We start from the raw sequence: 14,633 nt of genomic DNA on the forward strand, positions 1-14,633 counted from the left end.
TCATCCAATAACAATAGATTCGAAAATTGTTGCACCTCTGGAGCTTTTACATATTGATTTGTGTGGTCCTTCGACTGTTTCAACTCTCAACAAGAAACGGTATATTTTAGTTATTGTCGATGACTTTTCCAGATTTACGTGGGTTTATTTTCTCAGGCTTAAATCCGAAGTTGCACAAATCATGATTGATTTTATCAAAAAGATGGAAACGACATTGAAGAAGATTGTTCGAAAAATTAAGAGTGATCATGGAACTGAATTTAAGAACAAAGTTCTTGATTCATTTTTGGTGGACAAAGGGATTTCGCATAATTTTTCATATCCATACACACCACAACAAAATGGTGTTGTTGAACGAAGAAATAGGTCACTATGCGAAGCGGCAAGGACTATGTTGGCATATGCGAATCTTCCACAATACCTTTGGGCTGAAGCAGTTTCAACCGCATGTTTTACTCAAAACAGATCCTTCATTCATCGTCGATTTAATATTACTCCATATGAAATTCTCAACAATCAAAAACCTAACGTCAAATTTTTCCATGTTTTCGGATGTAGGTGTTTCATTATGAATCTCAAGGACAAGCTTTCGAAATTTCAAGCAAAAGCCGATGAAGGGATATTTTTAGGATATTCGCATAATTCAGTGGCATATCGTGTGTTGAACAAACGAACACGAAAAGTTGAAGAAAGTTTTTATCTTACCTTTGATGATTGCTATATTAAACAAACAAAATCACAGTTTGAAAATCATCCTATTTTGAAAGAAATTCAAGACGAATCTGAAAATTCACAAACCTTCGATATTGATTATGATTTAATTTTTGGAATTTCAGATCATGCTGTTGATGCTGAGACAAAAGCAAATGATAATCATCTCTCAGAACTAACAAAACTCACTGATGAATCAACATCAACTTCTCCAGAGAAGGATGCTAGTATGCAAAACAGTCATGCGGAGGGGGAGCAATTGGCTTCGAATAATCTAAATGAGGAGGAGCATTCTTTCGAGGGGGAGAATGAAAGAGTGAATGCTGATGTTGAGGGGGAGCATAATGTTGAGGGGGAGAATTTAGAAAATATTGAGCATAATAATGAGTTTGATGATTTTTGTTCGATTGCAGGTTCAGAGAATGAAGATATCTACGAAGATGCTCCTTTGGAATTTGATCCAGCATATCCACCAATGGAAAAATGGACAAAAGATCATCCGAAGGATCAAGTAATTGGGAATCCACAAGAGGGAGTGTTAACAAGAGCTCAAATTCGTGCAAAGAATGAGGTATTGAATACTCATCAAGAATTTTGCATGTTCAATGTTTCAATTTCTAAGATTCAACCAAAAACAGTTAAGATAGCAATGGAACACTCAGATTGGGTTGTTGCAATGCAATCTGAATTGTCTGAATTCGAAAAGAAACAAGGTTTGGAGATTAATTCCTAAACCTAAAAATGTTTCGATTGTCGGGTTAAAATGGATTTTCAAAAATAAAACCGACAAAGATGGAAATATTGTTCGAAACAAAGCCAGACTTGTTGTTAAAGGATATTCACAACAAGAAGGAATCGACTATGAAGAAACTTTTGCCCCTGTCGCAAGACTCGAGACGGTTCGAATATTTCTGGCATATGTAGCTCACAAAGATTTTGATGTTTATCAAATGGACATGAAGTGTGCATTTCTAAATGGAGAGCTTGAAGAAACTGTTTACGTGGAACAACCCCCAGGTTTTATTAACGAAGAATTTCCAAATCATGTTTATATTTTAGATAAGGCAGTTTATGGTTTGAAACAAGCACCACGAGCATGGTATGCAACTCTTACCTCATGTTTGAAACAATCTAAATTTAAACAAGGATCAGTTGATCCCACATTATTTCGAAAGAAAGTGGGGAATCGTCTAATGCTTGTTCAAATTTATGTTGGTGATATTATTTTTGGCTCAACTGACCCTGCTTTTTCTAGAGAATTCGAAGATTTGATGAAAAGTAAGTTCGAAATGAGCATGATGGGAAAAATCAATAATTTTCTTGGTCTGAATATTCGTCAAAACAGAGAAGGAATTTTTATTAATCAAGAAAAATATACGAAGAATCTGTTGGAAAAGTTTGGATTGACGAATAGCACGAAGTTACAAGTTCCAATGGCAACGGGCATCAAGCTAACACCGTCGTTAGATAAACCTACAGTTGACATAACTCTATACAGGAGCATGATTGGGTCATTACTTTATCTAACAGCAAGTCGACCTGATATTATGTTTTCTGTGTGTAATTGTGCTAGGTATCAGTCAAATCCAAGAGAACCACATCTCACTGCTGTGAAGAATGTCTTTCGTTATCTTAATGGAACAATTTCGTTAGGATTGTGGTATCCTTCGAACACTGGGTTCTTTGTACAAGCATATTCGGATGCTGACTTGGGTGGTTGTAATCTTGATCGAAAAAGCACAAGTGGTGGATGTCAATTTCTTGATGGCAAATTGGTGAGTTGGCAGTCGGAAAAGCAAACATGAGTATCAATTTCAACTGCTGAAGCAGAATATGTGGCTGCTGTTGCTTGCACTTCACAAATAATATGGATCCAAAGTCAATTGCGTGATTATGCAATAAATATGAAAAAGATTCCATTATATTGTGATTCTCAAAGTGCGATAAGAATTTGTCATAATCCTGTGCAGCATTCGAAGACTAAACATATAGCTCTTCGTTATCATTTTATCAAGGATCACGTGGAGGATGGGAATATTGAAGTACATTTCGTGAAAACAACTGATCAGTTAGCTTATATTTTCACGAAACCTTTAGATGAAAAATCCTTTGTAAGAATTATAGAAGGGCTTGGAATGATCGATGGCAATTCTGTTCCATGCGAAAAAGGAGAATGATGATTGACAAGGAATGAATCAGAGGCGCTGAATAAAAGATAAAGCAAAGTCATTCAGCATTCAGCAGTTACTGTTCATAGTCAACGCTTCGACCCCTTCGAATTCGCACATTTATCACTTCTTTTAAGGGTTGATTCTGCAGTTACTGTTCATAGTCAACGCTTCGACCCCTTCGAATTCGTACATTTGTCAATATTAAAGGGATGATAAATTTCGTGTGTTTGCAACAAGTACAGTATATTTTTTTTAATTTTCGAAAAATTCAAAAACCCAAAAAGATTTTCATTAGTTTTGTCCTTTCCTTTTCGAAAATTAAAAAAAAAAAAAAAAAAAAAAAAAAAAAAAAAACCCAAAAAGATTTTCTTTAGTTTTGTCCTTTCATTTTCGAAAATTCAAAAACCCAAAAAGATTTTCTTTAGTTTTGTCATTTCATTTTCGAAAATTTAAAAACTCAAAAAGATTTTCTTTTGTTTTGTAATTCAATTTTCGAAAAATCAAAACTCCAAAAAGTTCTTTTTTGTTTTGTCATTTAATTTTCGAAATTTTCAAAAATCCAAAAAGATTTTCTTTTGTTTTGTCATTTAATTTTCGAAAATTTCCAAAAATACAAAAAGATTTTCGTTTATTTTGTCTTTATTTTCGAAAAATTCAAAACAACAAAAATATTTTAATTGTTACTTCTTTTTAGTATTTTTGTTGCAGATTATCATGACGATACAAAAAGGGATTATCTTTGCAGTACTAGGGTAAGGTACATTTTTCGTATGAATTGATAAATTTTTCATCATTCGCACTAGTTAGGTTGTCCGTAGAAGCATGCTGCTGCATGTTGACCAAAGCCTCCATGACTCAATGTGTGTGTACGAAAGCCTTAATGAAATTATTCATACGAAGATTTCTTCCCAATCAGGCTTATATTCACATTAGTCTCTGAGCTACCTTACTCTTCTCAACATGAGTTAAGAGTTTACTGTTTGGTCCAAACATAACAGAGGTACTTTTCGTGTCTTACATCAATCTTTTTCATCCATAAAATTCTTTCACGATCACACACGAAGACATATGTCCGAGAGGTCTCTGATCAAACCCATCGAGACTTAGATATATCAAAACTCTGTGTTTATAATCTGACATCATGAGACCGTGATGAAAGTGAAACCCAATTTTCATTAACTTTTAAGGAATTGACAGGGAACTCAGTTCCAGATTTTCACGAAACTTTTGTTTCTGTACCAAAATTCGAAACTCCAAATCATATTCATTTCGAATGATTGGTCTTGATCAAACATTCGAAACCCACGATGTTTGTTACCCAACAAGATCCAGCATATAAATTTTTTTCTTGAATATGATTTCTGTCTGAGTTTCATTCGAATATCCGAGTCATATCAAAATTTTTCAAAGCAAATTTGTCACGGACAACACTGGTCAAACAAGTAATTTATGTTACAATTTCTCACCTTATGTTTAGGTTGACATGTAACGAAATTGTTTAAACTACCCACGACGCATTATAAAAGAATCCCTTCGATACTTATCAACAAGTATTCAATTGTAATTCACGGGAACCCACACAAGCTATTGATCATTTCTCTTAATGATTAATGAAGTAATCTTTGCCCGGGATTTAATCTGCTTTTGTGTCAATGGTTTGACATCACATTATCCCATATTTTTTTATATTTGTTTCTCGTCTATATTCTTTGGAACACTGCACTCACGAAATCCTTGAGGTTCTGAGTAATACCAACTCAGGCTGATGATTTCGAACTTCTGGCGTATGACTTTGCTTTTCATCCCAAAAGTGAAAGAGCCTTGCTTCCATCCGAAGAGTCATAACGGTTATAATTATCTTGGGGATTACAATACAGGCTGTCTATAAATGACGTATGGTATTCTGTCCGATTTTCAAGGAGAAGTGACAGTTACTTTTTGACGCATGGCTACTTTTACGCAGTAATGGTCCGATTTTCAAGGTGCCACGTCAGATCTCATTAAATGCATCCCGCTTCAAATTCAAAATTCAGGGTTACATATAAAAGGGGATTCAAGAGTTCATTATCAGTTTACGCATTCTAAAAGCAAAAATTTCCCAAATTCTCTGTTCTTCAAATTTCTCAAACCCTAACAATGGCGACTTCTGTTCACGTTGATCCTTCCACTGAAGATGTTTCTTCCGTTCCACTAATGAAGATTCAAGCAACTAATTATTACGTGGAGGGTGAAGTTTCTCAATACCCGGAAGAATTGAAGATGCTCATTGTTGCCTTGAAGAACTCTGTTTTATCAACGGCGATGTTCAATTCTTTCTCAGTTCCAATGTCCTGGCTTTCTCAAGCAGGATCAACTCCAACTTACAATAAAGCATCTGATACGATTACTTTTCATCTGGTAAACGACAAAAAGGTCAGGTTATCCAAGAAACTTTTCTGTCAAATTCTTGCTATTCCGAATTCGCCTCCATATGTTGATTTCACATTCCCTCAAATAGTCCACATGTTTAATGAGATGGGATATCAGCCGCCATTGTCAAAGATTAGTGACTTTAAGAAATCTGGTCTTCCACGACTATGGAATTTCTTATTTGGTATTTTTCTACGCTGTTTAACTGGAAGAACAGTTGGTCTAGATAAAGGAAGAATGGAGGTTTATGCCATGGTTGCTGGCATATATTATGATCTTCAAGTGGACTACTCTACACAATTATGGAAGGAATTTCAAAAGGGTGTAGAACATACGAATGCAATTCATGGTATTTCGTGTGCACGATACTGGAGCCTTATTTTGCAATATTTTTATAATAAGGAAGGGATTTTGGTACCAAATGAAGAATAAAAAGTTGTTTTTCAATCATATCATTATCCGAAGGAAGTTGTAGATAGTGCTGATGATTTTCCAACTGTGGCTCGTATTCCAGATGCGATGCTCAAAAGAGTTGATCCTACGAATTCAGTTTTGGTAGCCTATTTGCAAACAATTGATTATTCTGTTCAGACTGGGATTTTGTTGCCGAGGGAAGAAAAGAAGTCTAAACGATCAAAGAAATCTAAACCTGCTTCTTCAGAAAAGCAAATCAAGGATTCGAAATCTTCAAAATCTCCAAAGAAAAAGCCTGCAACTGTTGAAGTATCTGTTGCTGAGACCCACGTAATTGAGCCCATCATTGCAGAAACACAAGAGAATGTTATCATTCCTTCGAAGATTGGAATGTTTCGAAGAATAAAAATGAAGTCAACCCACAAAAGCAAGTCTCATACACACAAAGTGGTTCGAAAACCTCAAATCACTCATCAAGGTGTGTTAATTCGAGAAGTACCAGCACCTGTTTCTCCGGTGTCAAAGAAACGAAGGGCTGAAGATATTGCAAAGCATTTGTCAAAGAAAAAGAAGAATAAGACAAGAAGGCTGGTTATTTCTACTGAGTCCACTGAAGATGATGAAGAAAGAATTCCTAAAACTCCTGAGCAGACTGTTGTCAAACCACCCGAAGATTCGAATGCCAAATCAGTTCCTGAGGAGGTTCGAACTTCAGGCATCCTTGCACACGTATCTGATACGGATGCAAATGTCGCTATGGGTGAAGGAGGTTCGAAAAATACAGCTACAGGTCCATCTACATCTACACCTCTTACTTCAACTACAAATTCCCCAACATTCGAACACATTCTTGATCAACCTTTTACTTCCATTTTTTCTTCACAATCTACTGAGCCACCAAAATACACTTCCCCTATTCAAGAAACCATTTTTATGGAAACAGAGACTGATCATGAGGCATTTGGAGGAACGTTTGAAGATTTGGAGTTTCATGACGAAGAAGAGCAGTTTCCTGATCACATGCTGATGAACATGAAGCAATTTAAGATTTTAAATCAAAAGTTGAATTCTGTCATTCAATCTCAAGCAGATCTAGGGGTTGGTTCATCTGTTTCAAGTGTTGAAGTTGATTCGTTGCTAAAGGTGTTTGAATCCAGAATCATAAGTAAAGTATCGGGGATGCTTAAAGATTCTGAATCTCGACTCTTGGAGAAGATTGATCATAATGATCAAAACAATGAAATTCGGATTAATTCTCAGAGTTTGAAGTTTACTGGTGACCTGAGAGAGTTGAAGAATGTTGCCAAGGAAAGACATGTTCTGTTTATTCAAGATGTGAAGAAAGTTCGAGAAGATGTCAACTTGCAAATTCACGAACTTCGTGAAGATATGAAAAGAGAAATAGCAACTGTTCAACATCACTATGCGTCATTACATAACAAGGTTGATATCATTTGTGACGCAGTCACTCGGTTTGTTAAGATGTATGAAAATTTAAGTCCTCAAATTACTCAACTTTCAACATCCGAAAGTGCAAGCTTTGAAGAAGTGCTTAAGTTGCTCAAGGAATTAAAAGAGATTTCTGCTAAGCCGGTTTCTTCTCCATTGATTACTCCTGAATTTTTATCTCAGAAGTTTATTCAATTCGAAGCCATTCTCAACAAGCAACTTGCCCCTCTCTTTCGCATATCAAGTCTTCTTCCAACCACAAATGCCCCGCCTGTTTTCACAGGTGTGCAAGGGGGAGAAAGGAAAACTAGTGAGTCAAAGACAGTGGAGAAGATGCGAAAGTAGTCGGAAAAGTCTTTTCTTCAAAAATCCCAACAACAAAGTCAGTAATAGTTTCGGCTGGGATGGTGACTTCAACAGTTGTAACAACATTACCCATTACAAAAACTTTTTCGAAAGGGATTGTAATTGGTAAGTCTTCGGAGACTGGTGGGAGTGGTTCGATTCCAAAAGAAACAACTGATAATCCAGCCATGAAAGATAAAGGGAAATCGATTGTTGTCGAAAAGTCGAAAGAAGAAAAGAAGGCTGAAGCTGAAGCCGAAATAGAAAAGCTCAGAATAGTTCAAAGCATAATGGCTCAGCGTGCTAATGATCGGAAGGGAATGAATAAAGGGGATCCAACGAAACACTATAACTACGAAACAATCGAGGCCAAGGTTGCATTCAACCATATGTATTCATTTGAAAAGAAACCAAAACAAAGCTATTTGGTCACAAATACTGATGCAAGCCAGTTGGATTTCCCGATAAACGAAATGATGTTTATCATGCCTCAGTTTAAGGCCGAAGGGAATTTTAAAGGGAAAGATGAAGGCACACACATGAAAATTCGTTTTCATGTTGTTCTTGGTAAAACTCCTGAAGAAGTGTGGTCTTTAATCAAAATCAAGAAGGTGATAAGTATGAAAAGGGATGTGATTTTCGAAAACACAGTCCAAAATTTTGAATACATGGTTGCCAGGGCAGATGGAAAAATTTGTGAATTCACTGTTGCAGATTTTCCATTAATGAACTTGTATGATCTTATACAAGTTGCATTACTTTTGAAAGATAAATCCTATTCATTCCTTCAAAACACTGAACCGGATGAATTCAAGCTTGGAGTTGCTCACATCAAGATTTTTATCGAAAATTATTATGAGTGCTTGGCACTAATAGATGTGGAGTTAGCTACTGCCAAGGGAATGGAAATAAAAGCACCGATGTCTCCTACGAAGACTCAGGCAGATTTGAAGAAGTATGCTGATGGTGAAATTTGCCTAAAGCCTTTTGGTTTGGTCTTCGCAGGAAAAGACAAAGCTGGAAAGTCTAAACGGTTTTTATTCCAAACAAGTGAAGTCGAGAGATATTCAACTTCTCAATATACGAACTTGATTGTTTGTATGAATCATTGCAAGAAGAACAATGAAGGCGACAAGAAAGAGATGAAGAAGATTATCTCCGGGTACACGGAGATTCGAAGAGTATTGTTGTATTCCATCACACTTCTTACAAATTGAAGACTTCGACTATGATTACAAAGGGGGAGATTGTAAGGGTCGATTAGTTGTAATTAGTCGAAGTATGTTTTGTACTCTTCGAATATTTTGTAATGTATTTTACTAAGGCGCTTATCTTCGAAGCGTTAGTGTCAAAGCCTTAGTTTATTTTTTGTACGCTTTCAGTTCCCTATAGATAGGGTTATTTACTAGAGGTAGATAAGAATTTTTACAGACTTGTCTCTTATACTCTGTAAAGAATTTGAAAGCGTAATAGAGCATAACAGATCATATTTACATTCTGTGTTCAAATCTCGCATTCATACTTGAATTCATACTCTGATTAATTTTTTACTCGATTCTTTGGTTCATCACGTCTGCTAACCGAAAACTGTTTTCGGTCCTTGTCAGTATATATAGGTGTCAGGCTGTCAGAGTTGAGGGGAGTTGTTCATTGCTAGTTTTCGGTCCCTGAGTTGTATCAGACGGTTTCAAGTGTTTAATCGTATGCAAGCTCAGTTTCATTCATCTTCTACTCCATTTCTTCTTTGTTTTCTTATGCTTGATTGATCATTGGTGAAGATCCTTCCATCAAGGACCTTACAATTGGTATCAGAGCTCAAACCGGTGTCAATCAAGCTTATTACTCAGTTTTCTGCTTCACAGTCGTGTTCTTCACGTTCTCGGTCTCTAGAAGCCTGTTTTTGCTCTAGTTTTGATGATCAGATCACAGTTTGCGTCGTGTGGAATCGAGATCTACTTGGATTTCAGCTTTTAGTTGAAATCTTTTTGTTTTCGGTTTGATCTTCATCAACCGAAAACATATCTTCAATTGTTTTTTGTTCAGATCTAAGCTGTTTGGAAGCTGTGTTTGAGGTTTCAGTGTGTGGAAATCAAAATCGGATCGAAAATCTAAGTTTTTCATTGAAAACTGTTAGTTTTCGGTTCAATCTTCAGAAACCGAAAACTATTCTTCAACCGAAATCCTTTGAATCTTCAGAAATCGAAAACTGTTCTTCAACCGAAATCCTTTGAATCTTCAAAAACCGAAAACTGTTCTTCAACCGAAATCCTTTGAATCTTCAGAAACCGGAAACTGTTCTTCAACCGAAATCCCTTGATCCTTCATAAACCGAAAACCCCTTATCATTAAGAAACCGAAAACGTCCTTTTTCTTCAGAAACCGAAAACATCAAACATACAGAAAAGACTCCAAAATACATTGACAAATGCCCTAACTCATCTATACATTGTTGCCTAGCCCAAACCAAATATATTGGCCCTTCAATCTCCCCCTTGGTTTGGTGCTAGCATGAATTCAGACTTTGTCAACCACCAACACGTCTGACTTTCCCATGGCTCCATTCCACATCTCCTTTTGAATAATATCAGCAACCATCGAAGTGTACTACTTAGCAGCAGACTCAAAAAGGTCTTCAGCCACCTTGATGTGATGATGAGAATGCTCATGTATATCCCACCTTCCAAATTGTAGCAGATCCCTCTTGTCATATAGACGAATACATCCATGTTCAAGTTTGATGACAACGGAAGCTGTAGTTTCATCAAACACCCAATATTGCATGGATTTTAGAGATCCATCTGGATGGTTGTGAAGGATAGGAATCTGCTTTACTTGATTAGTAGCGGGCCACATCAAAGACCTAAGTGGCTGATTGGTTTTAGGATCAATGACACTCGGGTATACCTTGATGATAGACTCTGCAGTCTTCATTGAGGGAAAGCCCTTTGCCACTTGACCTTCCAAGAATAAGTTGAACTGTGTCGCCTTGGGATCATTTGATGGATTTGCAAAAGGAGCCTTAGACAACTCCGTAAGATCAACCCTGGTCCAAGAGTGGAATTCGTGAGCATCTTTATACAATTCGGTATTTCTACTCTTCCTTCTTACAATCCACATTTTCAGAGGGTCATGGAATCCCCATGAGATGATCCCAGACCTATCACCATAAACATCTCTGAAGCGATTTTCTCCAAGATCCGTAAAGGTGATGTTTGGTTGATCCCCGGGAACATTCTGATCCGAGCTCCTCTTGAACAAAAATTGTCCCTTCTCAGCAGACATGGCTAGTTTAGCACGTTTTAACGCCACGACATTTGGAGCCTGTGCTGGTTCTTTTTCAAACCGATCGACAATCATGGTTGTTCTTGTAGGAGGTGGAACTACGAAAGCGTCTTGATTGGGAAGATAGACCCTTGGCTCATCGACAGATGATTTGAAGAAGAAGCTAGAAGAAGAAGTTGGTGACAAATTCAAATCATCTGTCGATGAGCCAAGGGTCTATCTTCCCAATGAAGACGCTCCCGTAGTTCCACCTCCTACAAGAACAACCACGATTGTCGATCGGTTTGACAAAGAACCAGCACAGGCTCCAAATGTCGTGGCGTTAAAACGTGCTAAACTAGCCAAGTCTGCTGAGAAGGGTCAATTTTTGTTCAAGAGGAGCTCGGATCAGAATGTTCCCGGGGATCAACCAAACATCACCTTTACGGATCTTGGAGAAAATCGCTTTAGATACATTTATGGTGATAGGTCTGGGATCATCTCATGGGGATTCCTTGATCCTCTGAAAATGTGGATTGTAAGAAGGAAGAGTGGAAATACCGAATTGTATAAAGATGCTCACGACTTCCACTCTTGGACCAGGGTTGATCTTACGGAGTTGTCTAAGGCTCCTTTTGCAAATCCATCAAATGATCCCAAGGCGACACAGTTCAAGTTATTCTTGGAAGGTCAAGTGGCAAAGGCCTTTCTCTCAATGAAGACTGCAAAATCTATCATCAAGGTATACCCGAGTATCATTGATCCCAAAACCAATCAGCCACTTAGGTCTGTGATGTGGCCCGCTACCAATCAAGTAAAGTAGATTCCTATCCTTCAGAACCATCCAGATGGATCTCTAAAATCCATGCAATACTGGGTGTTTGATGAAACTACAGCTTCCGCTGTCATCAAACTTGAACATGGATGTATTCGTCTATATGACAAGAGGGATCTGCTACAATTTGGAAGGTGGGATATACATGAGCTTTCTCATCATCAGGTCATGGTGGCTGAAGACCTTTTTGAGTCTGCTGCTAAGGAGTACACTTCAATGGTTGCTGATATTATTCAAAAGGAGATGTGGAATGGAGCCATGGGAAAGTCAGACGTGCTGGTGGTTGACGAAGTCTGAATTCATGCTAGCACCAAACCAAGGGGGAGATTGAAGGGCCAATATATTTGGTTTGGGCTAGGCAACAGTGTATAGATGAGTTAGGGCATTTGTCAATGTATTTTGGAGTCTTTTCTGTATGTTTGATGTTTTCGGTCTAGGAAGCTTTCGATTAAGGTGTGACCAAAAACCAGTTTTCGGTCTGCTAACCAAAAACTGTTTTCGGTCCTTGTCAGTATATATAGGTGTCAGGCTGTCAGAGTTGAGGGGAGTTGTTTATTGCTCGTTTTCAGTCCCTGAGTTGTATCATACGGTTTCAAGTGTTTAATCGTATGCAAGCTCAGTTTCATTCATCTTCTACTCCATTTCTTCTTTGTTTTCTTATGCTTGATTGATCATTGGTGAAGATCCTTCCATCAAGGACCTTACAATATAGATCTATACACAAACTCCCACTTTGCTACCTGGAAACTCTGATTATAACTACAGGCTACGATAGTACACTGAGTGGTGCCAACCGACAAGTCTCACTAGATTCTTAACCTCTTTTGTATTATGTTTAATGTTTACGTATTTGTGAGATGTTTTGTATTCGAAAGGTACTTGAATAAATTTACGGAGTTTTATGGTTTCATAAGGGTATCGTTACAACTTACTAACACACGAATTTTCCATTCCAAGCCCTATTAGTATGAAATTGGGCCACAAAGGCCCAATCACATGCATAAGGGTAATTTAGGCCCAATAGGCATGTAAATGGGCCACAAAAGCCCAATAAACATGTAATCCATAACTTAGGCCCAAACTAACATGTAAGTGGGCCAAAAGACCCAACAAACATATCATGGAACACATTGGGCCCAATAAAAAGTTTTTAAGGTATTTCGTTCGTTCGTTTGATTCAATTCTTTGTTTTAGTTCGAGGATTAATAGATTGATGATAAAAAGCTTTCATTTTGTAAAAATGGCGTTTTTGGCCAATAATACTCAAATCTTCAATTTAGGCCCAAAGTTTTGTAAAAATGACGCTTTAGTCCATAATTTATAAAACTTTGAAATTTTGTCCCCAAATGACTAGAAACTTATAGTTTTAACCCAAAATGTTATGTTTTCACATTTAGAACCCTATTTTGTAGAAAAATACATTTTCAGCCCCTTGTTTGTAAAAATTTACATTTTCGGCCCAATTTTGGAAAACTTTACATTTTTGGTCCAATTTGAAAATAAATGACATTTTCACCTTTAAACTTGGTTTAATTACATTTATGACTCAAACTTTGTCCAAATAACATTTTTAAACCTCAAACCTCATTTTTTTCGCAAATTGGGCCCTAAGGCTGTGAGGCCCAAAAGTTTGGCCCAATAAGCTTAAATTTGCATTTTTGATCCCTATGAAAACATGTTTAGCTTAAAAATACCTTTTTATACATGTGGGACCAGTTTGGCCCTTTTAAAAACAAAAGTTTTGCTTATTACCCTTATCTTTTGTTTTCTTGACAATTTTTAACCTTTTACAAGATTTTTATTGAGTTCTTTTGCATCTTAAACATATGTTTACTTTTGGCTTGATAATATGTTGTATATAGTGTTTTAGTTCTTAGATCTTTGTTACATACACTTAAAATTTCGAGATTTACTAAGATCTAACACATTTTTACCAAATAAACTAAGGATTCACACAAAACATGCATATAACACATAGATCTACACATTTTACTTGTATTCTCCCCCAAAAATCATGTAAAACCGAAAACAAGGGGGTATGAACTCACATTTGCTTTGATGTTACGGTTTTTGAAGATAAATAAAGAAGATTTTTGGTCCTAACAAGCCTCCTTGAGTTGATTTCGAACTTAAGAAGCTTCTAAGGTGTTCATGGAGTAAAGCTTTGTAAGAAAGTGTTCTAGATGTTGAAATGAAAGAAGATGTTTGTGTTTGATAGCACTTACCAAAGATTGACAACACTTGATGAAGATCCTTGAATCCAAGCTAAATTTTCAAGATTTCTTTGAAGGAAGGAAGAGGATGATCTTTGAGAGTAATGGAGAGAATTTGTGTAATGTGTGTGTGTGTTTGGTGGCTCTCGGTCGAGAAGAAGAAGAGAGGGGAGAGAGAGAGAGAAGTGAAGTGACTATTATGGATTCATGTTGGTCCATGCATGGATATATGGTGTGTAGTATGGAGGTGGCACCTCCCAAAGTCAACCCTCCCCATAATATTTATTTTCCTTTTTTTTATACTTGGGCCGATATTTGGGCTAGGAGGAAAGAGGATGAACTAGTTTGGCCCAATTCTTTCCTTGGTTCGAAATTATGAAGTCCATAGAGAAGTTTTCGGCCCATTGGGCCTTTAGGGTGGTTCACGACCCAAATAGCACAGAAAGTGGGTTTTATGGCTCACTAAGGTTAATTGGATTAGTTATGGCCCAATAAGGCCCATTAGGGTGAGAATGAATCATTCTAGGCCCAAATGGTCCAAAATCTTTTAGATTTATGAATTGGGTCCAATTAGGATCCAATTAGGGCTTCTAAGTCCAATAAAGTTGAATTGGGTGCTTATTGGTCCATTAGGCCCAATAAGGAACTCCTAGTTCAAAATGGACTTAAACCATGAATCTTAGGGCTTTAGACTCTTTGATGAATATAATTGATGAATCTAACTGAGCATTGAGTGAGATTTACTTAGAATATAATTTTGACGATAGTTGAAAGGTTACACGGGAATAGAATTTTCTAGCTAAAATGCCAGTTGTGACAGATATA

Source organism: Lactuca virosa, chromosome 9 (genome assembly GCF_052849685.1).
Source record: "Lactuca virosa cultivar CGN04683 chromosome 9, Lactuca_virosa_CGN04683_v6, whole genome shotgun sequence".
Taxonomy (NCBI): Eukaryota; Viridiplantae; Streptophyta; class Magnoliopsida; order Asterales; family Asteraceae; genus Lactuca; species Lactuca virosa.